We start from the raw sequence: 16,578 nt of genomic DNA, 5'->3' as shown, positions 1-16,578 counted from the left end.
AGAAAGGGCTGCTGGCACAGTCTGGCCTGGACAGATCAGAGCAGCGTGTAAAAGCCGCAGTAAAGTGTCTCTGCGCTCCCTCAGGTGAAAACAGGTGAGCCACTTTTCATTACGAAGCCACCTTTCAACTCACTTTTAACACAATATAAAAGCTCTCTCTCTCTCCCGCCTCTAGATTGTATAAAAGAAAATAATTTAAAATAAAATAAAACGATAAACAGTAAATATATAAACAGAATAAAAATAAAACTGTTTAAAAAAAAAGTTGGATTTTTTTTAATGCATTTTTATCATGCATTAAATAAAATGTTTAACTATTTGTAATTAAAAATTAGAAATTAAATATAAATACAAAATATTAAAATGTATTATATTTAAGGTCTATTACACATAAAATAGTTATATTAAATATTATACATCTATTAAAATTATTATATGTATTATAATTATATTATTAATTTACATCTAACAATATAAAATATATTTAATGTACACACAATAATCTATATCTATATATATATAATATATAAAAAAAAAAGTGTTTAGATGATAAATAAAATATGTACTTATACACACACACACACACATATATGACTGATACAAAACCATATGACCCTTTAAAAAAACAAAAAGGCCAGAAATATTGGAGAATATGTCGTACCCCTCAGGCAGAGCTCAGTCTCTGGCTGCTCTTAGACTGTTGTTCGTTCTCTCTTTGGGCCCTGCTGGACACTCTCTCGCTGTTCCTTTGCTTGTTGCATAGTGTGACTCTTCCACATCTTTCTTAGTTCCTCTATGTCCGTCTCTGAATCTCGAGTACCATCTCTGGTCATTTAGCCCCATCGGGGCTGCTTTCCCCTCCCGAGGTCTCCTTGCTCCAAGGGCCAAGCTTTGAGAAACCTGAGGACTCGAGAACTTCTTCGGTCTGGCAGTGGGGTGGTTGCTGGTTGTCCCTGCTGGTGGGTGTGCTTGGCTCTTCCTGGCTGGGTTGTTTGAGCTGGCAGTTTCGCTGGCTGGTTCTCCCTCCTCTGGCTTTTCCTCCTCCTCCTCTGTATGGCTGTCCTCAGCCAGTCTGAGGTTCCTGGAGGAGGGTCTGCATGGATTGGGACGAGGCTCCTGATGACTTGTCCTCCTGCTGTAGCTCCTCTGTGGACTGCCGCTCCTCCCGGATGGGTGAGAGCTCTGACTCTGTGAAGACGTCCTCAGAGATGGAGCCCTCGGTGCTGCGGGGGGCAGTGCTGGCGCTGTCATAACCCTCCCGCAGATGAGAGCTTCCAGAGAACACGGCTTCAAAGTCCCTGTGGCACCAAACAGAGAGAATGAGAGATGCATCTTCTAGAAAACTCAAAACTGCATTTCTAAAGGTGCCTTTACTGCTCTATGATGTGGCTTTAGTTCAACCTTACAGTATTCTTCAATGGTAATAGCATAAATAATCATTCACTGATACCAGTATATGCACCGCACTAAGATTAGTTATGTCTGAAATAACATGAAATAATAAACAAAACAATAAAAGGACTGTACCATATATATAAAGAAAACCTTGACCCTCTAACACCAGCATTCTCTAAAAGTGCATAAATGAAAAGTAGGCCCCTTTGTCTGTAAATCTGCACGATCAAAGATGCTTTGCTTCACATCCACAAGTGAGACCCTGCAGTGAACCCCGTCTGACTGATGAACCAACCAACACAGCTCTGAGCTGAATAAAACACATCATCATTCATAATCCAACAGGATATAAATATCTGGGGGTGCTAAAATCATTATCTTCTTATTACAAATAGAAATGGGTGAGTAATTCAGAGGTAGGCGTCTGAATTCATCCTTCATTAACCTTAGAGTAAAAATCCATTTCCTGTATAATAAAGCAGAACAGTAGATATCTGAAACAATCGTACATGCTCACCACAAACAAATTATCGATTTGTCACATGAGAGATCTTCAATCTAGATAAGACATCTGAAGATGAATCCAATTAATAGCATGTAACGCAGGTGCAATTTTCACTTTCCATAATCTTTCATAATCAAAACTATTAGTTGGTGGCTGAAGTCGATTTCATCATTTAGTTTTTTGGCCTTTGTGCCACTTATAGTAGAGCGAAGACAAGAACTTAATTAGGCATGTGAATCTTGTAAATCTTAATTAATAATATGTTTCTGATTTATTCAAGAACAATTTTTGCAAATTCAGAATGATTCATTTTGATTTGATTCATGATAATATTCAATTTCGATTATTTGATTCTCTAAGTTTTTGACTCTACTAAAGCATTAAAATATCATAATACATTTGCAGATATCTAAGAAAGATGCTAAGTTAACATACTTGTTTATCTAAAAAACAAAGCTACAGTCAGTTATTCTCCTTTCAAAATGCGCGTTCCGGGCCGGAATGTCTGTCTCTCTTTTGGTTTGTGAAACCCGTCCAATGTCAGTTTACCCGGAAAAAACTGCATATTTAATTTAATTCATCATCGAGTTTGTTAGTTCCTGTTGGTGTTGTCAATCTGGCAACCTACAAGTGCATCAAGTCTGAGGAGGAGGGGCCAAGTGAAGGAAACTCTCCAATATTTTAAATTTGGACTGCAGTACCTAGTTCAACCACTCGGTGTCAGTCCTACATACGGCACCTTTAAATGCATTTATAGGATTATTTAAATACTAATGTGTGTTAGCTAAGTTAAAGACAAACAACTATCCCTATGCTGCGTCAGTATGAAGTGAGAGGTCTTACGGTGGTATGGAGTCACGGATCTTGCTGTCAGTGATCTCTCTGTAAACGGCAGCAGACTGAACCTCATCCAGTGGACACATGATGCCGTACTCCTCACAGCCTCTCTCCAGAACCAGAGGGTCCGTCCGGTGAGGGTCAAACATGATGTTGTTGGGCGTCACCAGCAACACCCCGCTAACAACACCCTGTGACACATGACACAAGTACCCCACATGATCACACATCATAAATTATTTAGAAATATATAAATAACTGTATGCACAATAAAATAGACCTCATATTTTATCGAAAATGATGAAGTTTTTAAATCAACAATGTTGCCAGAGATTGTTCAAATTTTTATTCCTGATAAATTATATAATTATGACATCACCTTATTATAGTAAAACATCAATGCTTTTGCATTTAAATATTTAACAAAGCATGCAGACAAACGGCCGCTTTTATTGTGTTTGTTTTGTGATCATGCTAGTTCCAGTGACTTATTTCTCATTAGTTTCTGATAACTTCTCTTTGTTGGTGAAATGATGGGGTTGCATGACATTGTTCCTGAGAGGCGTGTAAAGGGCAGTATTTAGTGAAGTGCAGCAGAGCTTCTGGCCTGACGGTGGAAACGCAGCACTATTTTGGCCTCGGTGCTACAGGTTCAAGGCTCTTAGCCCCGCCTGGCCCGTTTAAAGCACTAGCTCGCACTGGCCCGACAGTGGACAAGCAGCTAATGTCAAAAAGGGTCAAAGCAGTATACTTAAAGTTTTGGAGGACATACTGAGTAATAGAATATTACATGTTTGCTGAATTTAATCAAGGGTATACTCATTTTTGCAACCCTACTTTTAAACAAAATTGGGTACTATATTTATTTTACTGATAATAATGACATATTGCCTGTTTTTATTAAGTATGTTTTAAAAAACTGAATTTCAATTTTGATCATTAGGAAAATGTATGCTGATTTATGCTGAGAACTTACTACACATACACATACTATTTAACACAATATTTCATAAATACATTCATCACTAAAAGTTGTTAGAGATTCAGTGAGCTCCATCAAGGATCCATCAAATTGATTAAAACAGCGCTGAATTGTTCTTTTTGAATGATTAATTACAAAACCAGGTTCATAAGAGTCACTGGTTCGTGAATCAGATGACACTGGTCATGAAGTAGAGTGAGTTCACACGAATGCTGGGGTGAAACGGAGGGCAGGCATGTTTTGACTGTGAGAGAAATCACTCTCGCACTAACTGCATAACTTATCAGGAATAGAGTAATCACTAAAGAGAACAGATCAGTGCTGGAGACAGCAGCTCAACTCCCACGCTTTAAGCAAAACTTGGAGCTCCTCGCTGTTTTGCAGTCTCCGGAGGATCGCGGAAAAGCAGGGTTCTTATTAATGACTAACCTGGGGACTCCTCCTTAAGTTAACTTTTGTGCAACTTTGAAGAGGTTGCCACTAGAAAAGTGGAATGCTGACTCACCTTGCCATCTGTGATGTACTTGCAATTGATTTTGAGGAACTTCTCTGTCAGTAACTCTTCTTCCTCCGAGGTGGAGGAAACCACACGGGAGGGCCGCAGGGCAGAGAAGACGGGAGGGACAGGAGCATCAGAGTGAGGTGGACCATTGGAGTCCTGAGAGACAGAGATGGGACAGATTACAGGGAGAAAAAAAGAAACACCAGCCACTCGCCCACCCATCACATTGTCTTCATTACATAAAAATGACTTTGGTTATTATATGACGTTTCTGACACAATGGCTGAGGAAGTGGCAGCAAATATTACATCTTTTTTTCTTCTGACCAACATAAACAATCTCACTCATCCAATGGTGTCATATCGATAAATTACTTTAAAGTGAAATGTCTTTTACACCGCAACTAAGCAAGCCAAAAGCTGACAGTGGCATGGAACCCAAACACATAAGGTGACAGAAATCGAGAAAAAAAAAAACCTTGGGAGAAACCAGGACCAGTTTCCATTCACCGCCACAGAATTTTTCCCAATTTATGAAGACTTCTTCTCATGAGAATGCTGGAAATGTGTAAACGTTTTTTGACAATAGTATTGGTTTATACCGCAGTTGTACCATGTAAAATATTTGCAGTATCTATGGAAATTTGGTTGAAAATACAACAGTAGTAAGAGAAAATCACACACACACACACACACAAAAAATTTGATTATATTGAGAGTAAACTGTGCTCAAAATTGCAGATGTGCCACCAAATGTCAGAAATATCAATTTGAAATTAAATATTTTTAAATAAAATCTTGGTCCCACTTTATATTAGGTGGCCTTAACTACTATGTACTTACATAAAAAAATAAGTAAAATGTACTTATTGTGTTCATATTGTATTGTAAAACACTTTTGCTGCTATTGGGGTAGGATAGGGGTAAGGTTAGGGAGAGGGTTGGAGGTGTGGGTAAGTTTAAGTGTGGGTTAAGGTGTAAAGTATGGGTCAACAGTGTAATTATAAATGTAATTACAGAAATTAAATACAGATGCAATTACATGTAGTTTTTAAAAATATAAGTACATTGTAAAAACATGTATGTACACAATAAGTACATTGTACTAAATTATTAATTAAAATGTAAGTACATAGTACTTAAGGCCACTTAATATAAAGTGGGTCCAAAATCTTTTATCTGACCAACTATTTATAGCTCTCTTCATGTCAGTATTCTTACTGCATGCCAACAATATAATTTGTCAATTTTGTTCCTCCTTAGAATGCAATGTTACTGTAATTTGATGTTTATCTATGATGTACTGTAGACTATATATAAAAAAGTTTGAACGGTACATATAATTTGTAACAATGTATATAATTCATTATAATATTATTTGATTTCTATTTCAAATAAATTTACTATTCATCAAAGAATCCTGGTAAAAATGATTTCCACAAAAATATTAAGCATCACAACTGTTTTAGAATATTAGAATGATTTCGGAAGAATCATGTGATGCATCATGCAATCATGTTTGCATCACAGGAATGACTAACATTTTAAAATAGAACACATTAATTTGAAATTGTAATAATAATTCACAATATCACTTTTTCTGATATATCAGGTATTTCTGATTAAATAAATGCAGCATTGGTGCATTGGCATAAGAAACTTTTTGACTAGTAGAGTACGTCAGTGAAAGGTTTAACTAGAAACTACATTAGGTCTGAAAAAAGAGAAACCTTTTAGACTCCTCCTGGACTTGTTCTGAAACAGGAAGCAGCACAGGACGCTGGGTAATGGTGTGTGTGTGTGTTGCAGGTGGCATGAATACTCACAGCCGACAGTGGGAGCACAGAGTGGGTGCTGGGTCTCAGGCAAACATGACCTCCTGCCCACAGCTGTCTGCTTCCCTCCGACACACACTTCCACTCTCACCTCCACACACACACACACACATCTCTCAGAGCCGAATGAAGCAAACTGACACTGATGCACCAATGCTGACATAGTGACTGCACAAGAGAGCCCCGATTCTTCATCTATCCTGCTCTTTCTTTCTCTCTATTTGGATCTGACAGTGGCAGTGTTTAAAACGGACACAACACATTATATGGCTTTTGTGTAAATCACACTAAGACACAATTAGACGCTCACCACTACTGTTTATCTCAATATTAGTGATTAAAGGCAGAGGTACATGATCAGGATACTTGAGTAAAATACCAATATTTTAACTGACACCAATTTTCACAGACATCCTTTATTCATGCTTTTAAAGGGATAGTTAAAAAAAAACAAAAATAATGTTTTTGGACCCCACTGAGTTTCACTGTATGGAAAAAACAGTTCAACACTTGTTAAAATATCTTAAAATATTTTTATTTCGTTTTCAGCAGCTGTTATAGATTTGGAATGACATAAAGGGAAAAAAATTATGAAATAATGTTCTTTTTTTTTGGGTGAACTCTCATAACTCTCTCTTAAAATGCACCACAATGCAGTATTAAAAAGATTTTAGATTAATTTTCTAATCTTTCTAATATGCTGATTTGCTGCTTAAGAAACATTCTTTATTATTATCAATGTTAAAAACAGTGCTGATTAATATTTTTGGGGAAACTGTGATAAATATGTGTATCCTTCTCTATTGACGGCCATTCAAAAGTTATCATGTATACTGATGAATTAACACTTTTTGCAAGCAATATAATACAAATATTTTTTTTTTTTTATTATATTTTACTAGAAATTTTAGAAAGTGCAGTGGCCAATCGCTTAGGAAGCCTCATAAATTGTACTTTGTCATGATCTGCCTTTCATGTAACAGCTCATAATCAAGCACAAAATAAGCGTTAGAATACTATAAATAAAGACAAAATTTTTACACATTTTCAACACATTTGCAATTACTATTTATAATACAAACTGCTCTCACAAAATCTTCTTTGACAAGCGCATATCCCGCCCTCTGGCCTCGTCATCACACATCTAGTGTGCCATGACAGACCGGCCCACCCTTCAGATCCCAGAATAAGATACCAGAGAGTCAAAACAAGCCTTCATGAAACCCCGTTCACAGTTAACACTCCCCGCCTCTTCCTCTTTCGTCTCGCACAGCGCCGGGAGGCAGGATGCCTGGGAACATGCATGGAAACGCAAATAGCTTTGTGTATTTCCAGAGCTCTGATGACGGCTTGATGTTTATAGCTCACTTCATTATCAAAGCTGTTATTAACCACCGGAATACAAAAGAACATCCAGTGTTTCTGGGAAGACATTGATTCGGAACTATATAGACCGAAACCACTTTTGTAACAGGCTGTAAACATAGTTGTGTTTTGCTGTAAAGTTTGGCATTTTATCATGGGGGGTCTATGGGACTGACTCCCCTTTGAAGACAGTCTCTAGCGGCCAGTCGATGAATTGCAGTTTAAGTCACTTCTGTGTTGGTTTCAATTGATCGACTGGAAGGCTGCAGCATGGTTTCTGCATTCATGCATTTTCAAAATGATATAATAAATTATCTGTGTGGTATTTCAAGCGGAGACTTCACAGACACATTCTGGGGACACCTGAGACTTACATTTCATTTTTGTTAAAAAAGGGCATAATAGGTTTCCTTTCAAATAAAAAAACTGGCAAATCAAAATCAAATGCCATCTTGAAATAAAAAAGTCAATTTACAAATGAAAATGTTATAGAAAAAAGACTTTTACAAACAAAAAAGATTATATAAATTAATCACAACAACAATATTATATATATATATCTTATTTTTTTTCTTTTTTTTTTTTTACACAAAATATAGATTTTTTTTTTTTTTGAAAGTCAGTTTTTTTAAATATTGCTGGGGACAATTCTGCAGTGTGACTTAAAATGTTTCATAATTTGTCTGTGATTAAAATAAAGGAGATTTACTACACTTATTTGTCCCAGTTAAAGCCAATAATGACATTCAGTCTAAACAGACTGACCCTTGCACAGATGGTCAATTCATAAACAACATTACTGCACCAGATCACAGCAATCAAAGCAACTTGATTACTGCGATGCGAGGACTGATGGAACTCAAGCACACAATGATAAAGACTGCTGCACAAGAACAACAGCTTCTGAAGTCTTTGGTTCAAGAAGAACATGCAGTCAGCACTTCTCCAAGAACATTTCATGATTTTTACCAAACCACATCAAAGACACTGTGGGAGAGACAGACCAACAGAAGGTGTCCTCTGGCTGGGTGACGTCTCTATCCGACATGGAAGAGGAGAAAAAGAGTAAAAGCTTATCTTAATGTCCTCTAGGCCATCTGGAGCTTACCTACACTGGGCTGGTTTTCCACAGCCTCAGTGAAATCCAGCCTGGAGGAGACCAATGTGTGGATTTAGAACCTAAGCCTGGAAAAAAGGCCACTAACCCTGACTGCAGGGCTGTGCATGTGGGTGGCTGACATCCATGTGATCATTAGATCTCCGCTGGACTGATCTAAACTCCACACACACCCTTACAGTACTGTTCAAACTCACACACATAATGACTCATGTGCCTGAAGCAGTAGATGGGCACTCAAAATCACAACGGCTATACTGTCGTTATAATAAGAATGAGTAACACAGCAGAAGGACACAGTCAGCTAACTCTAATATTAACCAAGATCAACAACAGCACTTTTATGCAGTTGTTTGCTGTGAAATATTATGACAACAACCTGCAGCTCCATCTGGTGACCAGAAACGGGTTCTGCAGGGGAAAGCCAAAAACTGCCTGACAGATGTCACTCAAATAGGTGTCTAGATTCTACATGGAGCCCTTGACATCCTTAGGTTCCAAAATTATTTGTTTCTATGGCAATGCTCAAGATTCCAGAATGCATCCATACTGTGTGTGGCTCTGCTGTTACTGAAAGCAAAATACTTGATGACTGCATTTATTTATCTCTGTGTCCTTGAAAAATCTTTAAAAGCAAAATAAATTGGAACTGCATATAGTGAAATGGCATACAGTAAAATGTAGAGATACATCACTGTTCAAAAATCTGAGGTCAGTGAGATTTTTTTCATATTTTTGAAAAATATGAAAAATGTTCACCAAGGCTGCATTTATTTGATCAACAAAGCAGTAATTCTGTGAAATATTCTTTTACAATTTAAAATATCTATTTTCTATTTGAATATATTTTTAAATATAAGGTTGAAAATATTTGTGCTGCTTAATGTTTTTTGTAGAAAGAGTGACATTTATTTACAAGATTTTTCTATCAATAACTCCATTTATTTGAAATAGAAACACTTTTTTTGACATTATAAATGCCTTTACTGTCCCTTTTAAATAATTTGATGCATCCTTGCTAAAAAAAAAAACAGACATTCTTGACCCAAAACTTTTGAATGGTACATGATGTCACTAAGATCAATTTTCAGAGTTTCTAATGAGTCTGAAACTCACCATGAAAACATTCACAGTGCTAACTTAACATCACCACATAACCTCTGCTGATCTGAAGAGTTTCATGCTGTCATCGACTAAAGCAAAGCACCCCAAGAGTTTCTGGGCATGAAATCAGACCAGTAACACAGGGACAAAGTCACCTTTCCTAGAGTCGGCCAAAACCAGCAGCCACTGGTAATTAACACTGGCCATCTCTCTAACACACTTCCTCCTCTACTTTTCTGTGCCAGTCTGGCACTACCTCTTGTCTTCTCGTGACACAGACTAAATTTAGCAAACAGCAGGAAGGAGGGGGAGATCAGGGTGATACGACCAGAGTCACCAGATTACATACACAGAGCTGCTTCTATAGTCAGACTTTTGATTATCATTACAAGGTTTGATCCACTTAGCAGCTTATTCTGACCAAGATCTGCCCACTTAGACAGGAAGACACCATATGACTGTCATGTAATACGACTGACTTTTTGATTAATTTATAATTTTTTAATGAATAACTGAATTAACAATTATCACCACATCAATACACAAATTGACATAAAGGAGAATAAAATATTTTGTTTACAAACCAAATGTTGGTAACCAAACAGTTAATAGTAGTCACTGACTTCTGTAGCATTTCTTTCCTTTTTATGGAAGTCAGTGGCTACCGTCAACTGTTTGGTTACCAACATTCTTTAAAATATCTTCTGTTGTGCAGCAGAAGAAAAAAAGCTCATAAAGAGGTGAAACAACTTGAGGGTAAGTAAATGATGACAGAATTTTAATATCTGGGTGAACTATCCCTTCAAATAGCAGGGGAAGAATAATACATGAATTTCCTGCAAAAATAAAAAATAATTAATAAATATAAACAAATTACAATTACATAATTAATTACTTTATAACCAGAAAAATATATTTACCACATTAAAATAGATAAAAGTGATATAATAAATAAATGATATATCAAGTGAAATAAGAAATAAGAAAACTAACCAAACACACAAATGTTTACTATAGTACTGTAGTATTTTATAGTACTTACATATTCCTCAACATATTCCTCTACCATGGTAGTACCTTCAACTTTCTGGTTTATTTAACTACTATAAAACATTACAAAGGCATCTACTTCTGAAAGCAAATACACTGCACCCTGTGGTCAGCGTTCACTATTGCTCTTCATTACACACAAACATACCAGGGCATTCGCTTTAATAATTAATACAAGCACAGTCTGTAGCACCACAATAACGGCTCTGTAATTAAACGATCGTTACAGCCTGGTATAAGAGCTGTTTGCTTTACTAAAGTGCATTCTTTACACTACTGAATCAAAGCGCTGGCTGAAGCTCACCCTGCCGTGTGTCTCTGGAGGACTCTGTAGTGTTCAGGGATAAGGCTCACTGGCTGAGGAGGTCAATGAACACATAGACGGCAGCCTTTTAAGGGTCAGCGCATACACTCAAGAAATAGATGAACACAACTGTTGCACGATATACCGGTACTAAAAAGGTATCGTGATACCCCTCATTTAAAGGGTTAGTTCACCCAAAAATGAAAATATCATTGCAATCAAGCGGGTGTTGCAGCTGAACAGTTCACAAGTTGTCAAAATAGCAAGTGCATTGATAATAATAAACATTCCTCACACATCTCCGGGGATAAATCAATGCGTTTTAGTAAGAAAAATATAAATGTTTACAAATGTAATAAACTATTTTGTCTCACTTCCGGTATCTGTCATACGCATAAGTCATTTCGGCATGACTATCATGACATAAAATGACTATAATGATATAAATTGTTATTGTGAAATAATGTTACTCCTAAAAATAGGAGTAAAAGACTAGTTGTTGCTCAACATAGGCCTGTGTGGTGCCACTGGCATTTGATTTATTAGATTTTTTTTTAAGGGGAAGGAAATGCTCAAAAAACAACACTGGTTTCTTTCTTTCTAAAATATTTTGTCATAGTATCAGTTCCGCAGTAGTATCGAGATATTTTAGTCAGGTATCATAAAGTCAAAATTTTGGTATCGTGACAATACTAACACAAAAACTTCTAGCTACATAAGCTCCATTTTGTCCTCAATGCGCTAGTCAGTAATTTAGAATACATGAAATTTGGTGTTGCATTCTTAGCATTGCCACAAGGAACGGTCCTCTAAAAAAGAAGTTGCCATCAACAGTTAGGTTTCTCTTTTAGGTCACCTACTGTTAGGGCTGAGCAACAGTTTGAAGACTATCTGTCAGGATCTCAAGCTGGAGTGCCCATGAGCTCCTCTAGAGGGCACTCAATCCCAGACCTCTGCCACTGTATCCTGGACTACATTTCCCATAACACCCTCTGCCCAGGAACTGATTGCATGCACACCTGTCAGTAGGACTATTTAAGCAGCATACAAACACACTCATATTTCAAAATCTTGATTAGCGGTTTTCGTTCATTACTTGGCGTTTTCCATGTTTACCTTACCGCTTGTTGTGCCTTGTTTATACCTTGTCTTCCCTGTGATTTAGACCTTGGACTGTTTCATTGTTTTTGTGATTGTTTGCTGCCTGCCCTTACCATTGCCTGTTTTTGAATTAGTCTTTGTCACGACTCGGATACTGTTGTTTGCTCATGTTTTTGACTACAACCTGTTTTATATAATATAATATGGTCTTTTTGAATAAAATCAGGTTCGAAACAGCTCACCAAAGTGATCTTTCTGGGGAGTTCGTTTTGGCTGCTAAACTCCTTTGAGCTTCCATTGGTCCGTGGCAATCTGTGGGTGTGTTCTGAAACTTCAGAATTTTTTTCCCCCCGGTTCGTTCCTCATTCTGCAGAGGTCCTACAGGAGGGCAACCTCTCCTGAATACACTGGAGTGTCGAATAGCTGAACTGCACAAATATATCTCCACTTGTACTATCACTCGTAGACTTTCAGAGAAAGTGATTAATTCCTAGAAATAAATTGCAATGAAACTTGGTGTCGATGACCCGGAGTTATGCAAAAAGTAATGCAGAGAAACATCAGAGACAAGTTTTCCAAAGCCATGAAAAGAATGAAAGGAAAGAGTAAAGAAATAAGGTAGCAATTACCAAATACATGTGTTTCTACCATTCTGCTGCTTCTATTCTTTCAATAAACAAATTTAAAGGGTATACAATAAATTAAATGCCAAACGAATATACAATAATAAACCTTTGTTTTTATCAAAAATAAATCATAACAATATAAAAAGGTGTAACAATTTATCCAGTTTAATAAAATAAATTAACACTAATAAAATAAAGTAACAAACTGACTCCAATGTTTTTTTTTTTTTCACATCATGCTAAAGTTTTCATTACATTCACACTTCCCATAAAGGACTGATTATGAAATGGTTCTTTTGTATTGCAAACATGATACTTGACTCTGAACTACTGCAAATCATTATACTTTTGTCTATAATATTCTGACACCTAGATTGCCTAAACTTCTTCGTTTCATATTTGTTTTGTTAAGGGGATAGGCGCGAGCATCGCGACACATGTTTACGTTAAACTTTAAGCATGGTGGGGGTGTTGGAAAGTTAATTAACAGTATAACATCACTCAGCCTTTTCAAACTTGTTTTTGCCCCGAAATGAAGATAGAAAACATACTTATTAGGGCCTTTAAGGTGGGGGGAACTCTATCTATCGCAATCTCAAGCTGGAGTGCCCAGGAGTTCCTCTAGAGGGCACTCCATCCCAGACCTTTGCCACTGTATCCTGGACTCCATTTCATGCACACCTGTTTCCCGTCAGTAGGATTATTTAGGCAGCATACAAACACACTCACAATTCAAAGTCTTGTTTAGCTGTTTGTAGACATAACTGGGTGTTTGCCTTGTCTTGTTCATACCTTGTCTTGCCTCCTCTCTGTTTATTTATCATGTGTTGGACCCAGCCTGTTTTTGACCACGATCTGTTTCAATAAAAGCTTGCACTTGAATCTCCATTGTCACCCACACCCAGTCCATTACACAATTGCTATGAGCAAGTTAACAGTAGGTTTACAGCTAGCAACCGGGTTAATAATTAATTATAAATTTAGTTTAATTGCACAGACATTTGAAAGTAATATATCACTTCACCACCTTGAGTACTGTTTAGTTTTGATATATATCTGTCATTTTTGGATATATAATTGTACAAAATGTATCTACTATTTATATGTTAAAATAGTTTTTGCCATCTTATGCTCACTTAAAGTTATTCTATTTTTAATATTTTAAAATATCAAAAGAATATATATATTTTTTGTATGGACTATTATATTTTCCATACTGTATTATAATGTTGTGATGCCTTTATTTTTATTTAATTTATTTAGACAAAAGGGTAAATAATCTTCATTTTAGCTATTATATTTTCCCCATTGTCAGAAATAAAAATAAAAGACAACAATTACTTTTAATAATTACTTCAGTGCATTCCTAACATTAAGTATTTTCAGTTACTAATAACATGTTGCAAAGCCTAAAATGGGATCCTCTAAAAAGCATAACAGCATTTTGCTTAGACTAAAGAAATTTTATCAGAACTTTTCAATACTGAGTAAATTGTAGGCTCCAAAATATAAAATATCTCTTGCCTTCTTGAATGAATTTTGTTACAGAGCTTCTTGAAATGCATTCTGGGATTACCCTCTCTTAAATTTTGGTTAGAACAAGATGGCAAAATGCCCGAATCACGCCTACAATGCTGTCTAGGTAGGCAGGAACAGGTCAGAAGTTCCTCATTTGATTCCCAGTACAGCACCTGTCTCAGACCGCTAGACAGATCACAGCTTCCTTTTCCCAGAGGAATGATCTAAATAGAAATGTGTGAAAGAAACCAAAGGGAAAGGAGCGTCTAAGGCTCAGTGCACAAGTGGGCAGGTTTGCAAACGGTACAGTCGCAGCAGTCACAATGAAGACCAAGAGGCACTGAGGTACAGCGGCCCCTTCTTTATAAGATGTTAAAGGTAAAGGCTTTTACTGCAAAACAGAAATTCAACAGCAAATCTACTGACAGCATGTTACATGAGCACAGTTACTCCACGGGAAAGAGAAGAGATGCTATACCACTAAGGCTGGGCAATAATAGAATATTAAATATTTAATATTCCAGGATCATAATTTTGCCATTGTTATAGCATAAACATCATCAAACCGATGAAATCTTCAGATCTTCCAATTTTTCTCTGTGGCGCTGAAACCTAAAGATGTCCAAATTCCGGTCTCCTTGCAACTGATACTCAACTGCTATTGGCTCATCTGTGTTCAATGGGAAGGGCTTACCGATAGGTCAAATGTAATGTTGCAGTTTGACTATTACGTTCTCTTATTGTCATTAGACATTAAACTAGTGACATAAGTAAGTCATTATACGGTTTTTATTTATATTTAAAAAATATATTTACAATTTTAAATGTATAATATAATGTTAATAGTGTTCATTGTCTGGTTGGTTGTGGTGACTTTTAGAGCAAATTCTTAAATACTGATTATACATATATATATATATATATATATATATATATATATTAGCGGTGTAACGATACACGTATTCGTATTGAACCGTTCGGTACGAGGCTTTCGGTTCGGTACGCGGTACGCATTATGTACCGAACGGTTCGTTGGACTAATTAATTATATTCGGAAAATAAATAAAAAATTGTGAAATATAATGATATGCATTCAACAAGGTAGCCAAATAACCCAAACGACATAACAGGTAACGCTATCTGAAGGGCAACGCTGAGCCCAGGGTCCAGCGCCGCGCATACCGCGTCCTGTGTGAAAGACCCTTTAGCCATTTTGCAAAGAGCCTTCAGCGCGTACTGAGTGAGCGAGCGCCTTAGTGAAAACCCAGGTTTTAAGAACATGCTTAATTGAGCCCCGTTACAATAGTCCTTCACGTGCCCATTTCAGCTGGACCGTAATTCCTGCTTTGTTCCAAAAAACATAAGCCAATTGAGTAAAAACACACTCAATAAAAAGAGTTATAGAGTTCCATATAAAAAGTTAAATCTTTGTATTTGTTCATAACTACTACAACAATATAACATTTTCATTTTTTTTGTTTTTGTTTTATACAGTATGCTGCTAAGAAAACACCATAGAAGATGGGTAAAGAATAGCTCCATCATTGTTCAATGATTGTTCAAAATTTATCTGCCAATTTTTTTTTTTTGCTGTTTCTAAAACGTACCGAACCGTACCGTACCGAACCGTGACACCAGTGAATCGTATCGAACCGAACCGTGAATTTTATGAACCGTTACACCCCTAATATATATATATATATATATATATATATTATTCTGAAATGGCTTGTTTCTTAGGGATTTAGATGAAGTGATTCTAAGAATGAGGGCAAGTACACAGCTCATGGCAGATGTTTGATTACAGAGGGTGTGTAAATATAATTTTTGACAGTGAAAAACCACAATCTTGAGCCAGGTGATCTCATGCTCAAAAGCAAATTTACAGAGGCATATCCATTTGTGCTGTATAAATATTTTATGTACCCATCTGTCCTTTTGTAACTATTAGATCAACAGTAATATATTTGCAGTATTTAAAGTGAATTGTGTAATTTTCCATGTATTTACCAAACTGAATTGCAAACAAATAGTTTTCCTAAACACTTACTTCTAGTTGTCTCTGCAGATTAAACTGGGATACTTCTGGGTATTTTAACAAAAAACGTACACACTTACACTTTAAAGATAAACCTGTTGACTTTAAGTAAATGTTTTATACTTCCTGAAAGACAAACACACATAAATAAATGAAGAGCTTTTCTCCAGACTGGCATTCTTCCTATCAGCTGATGGAAAACAAAGCACAATGTTTCCTGACTAACAATGAACAGCAGCATCTCAAGCTGTCGGTTCATGACTTCACTGTTCACCATTAAATCTCTTTCACATGATTCCT

The 16,578-nt window shown here is 36.5% G+C and overlaps 1 pseudogene; it reads right to left on the bottom strand.

The window, feature by feature from the left end:
* Positions 1-829: 829 nt before the first annotated feature.
* LOC113072686 (oxidation resistance protein 1-like) overlaps positions 830-16,578 on the bottom strand; it is a 71,389-nt pseudogene continuing 55,640 nt past the window's right edge.

This window comes from Carassius auratus, unplaced genomic scaffold, assembly GCF_003368295.1.
Source record: "Carassius auratus strain Wakin unplaced genomic scaffold, ASM336829v1 scaf_tig00009882, whole genome shotgun sequence".
Classification (NCBI taxonomy): Eukaryota; Metazoa; Chordata; class Actinopteri; order Cypriniformes; family Cyprinidae; genus Carassius; species Carassius auratus.
The sequence above is the reverse complement of the archived record's forward strand: the minus strand, read 5'-3'. Positions and strand labels throughout refer to the sequence as shown.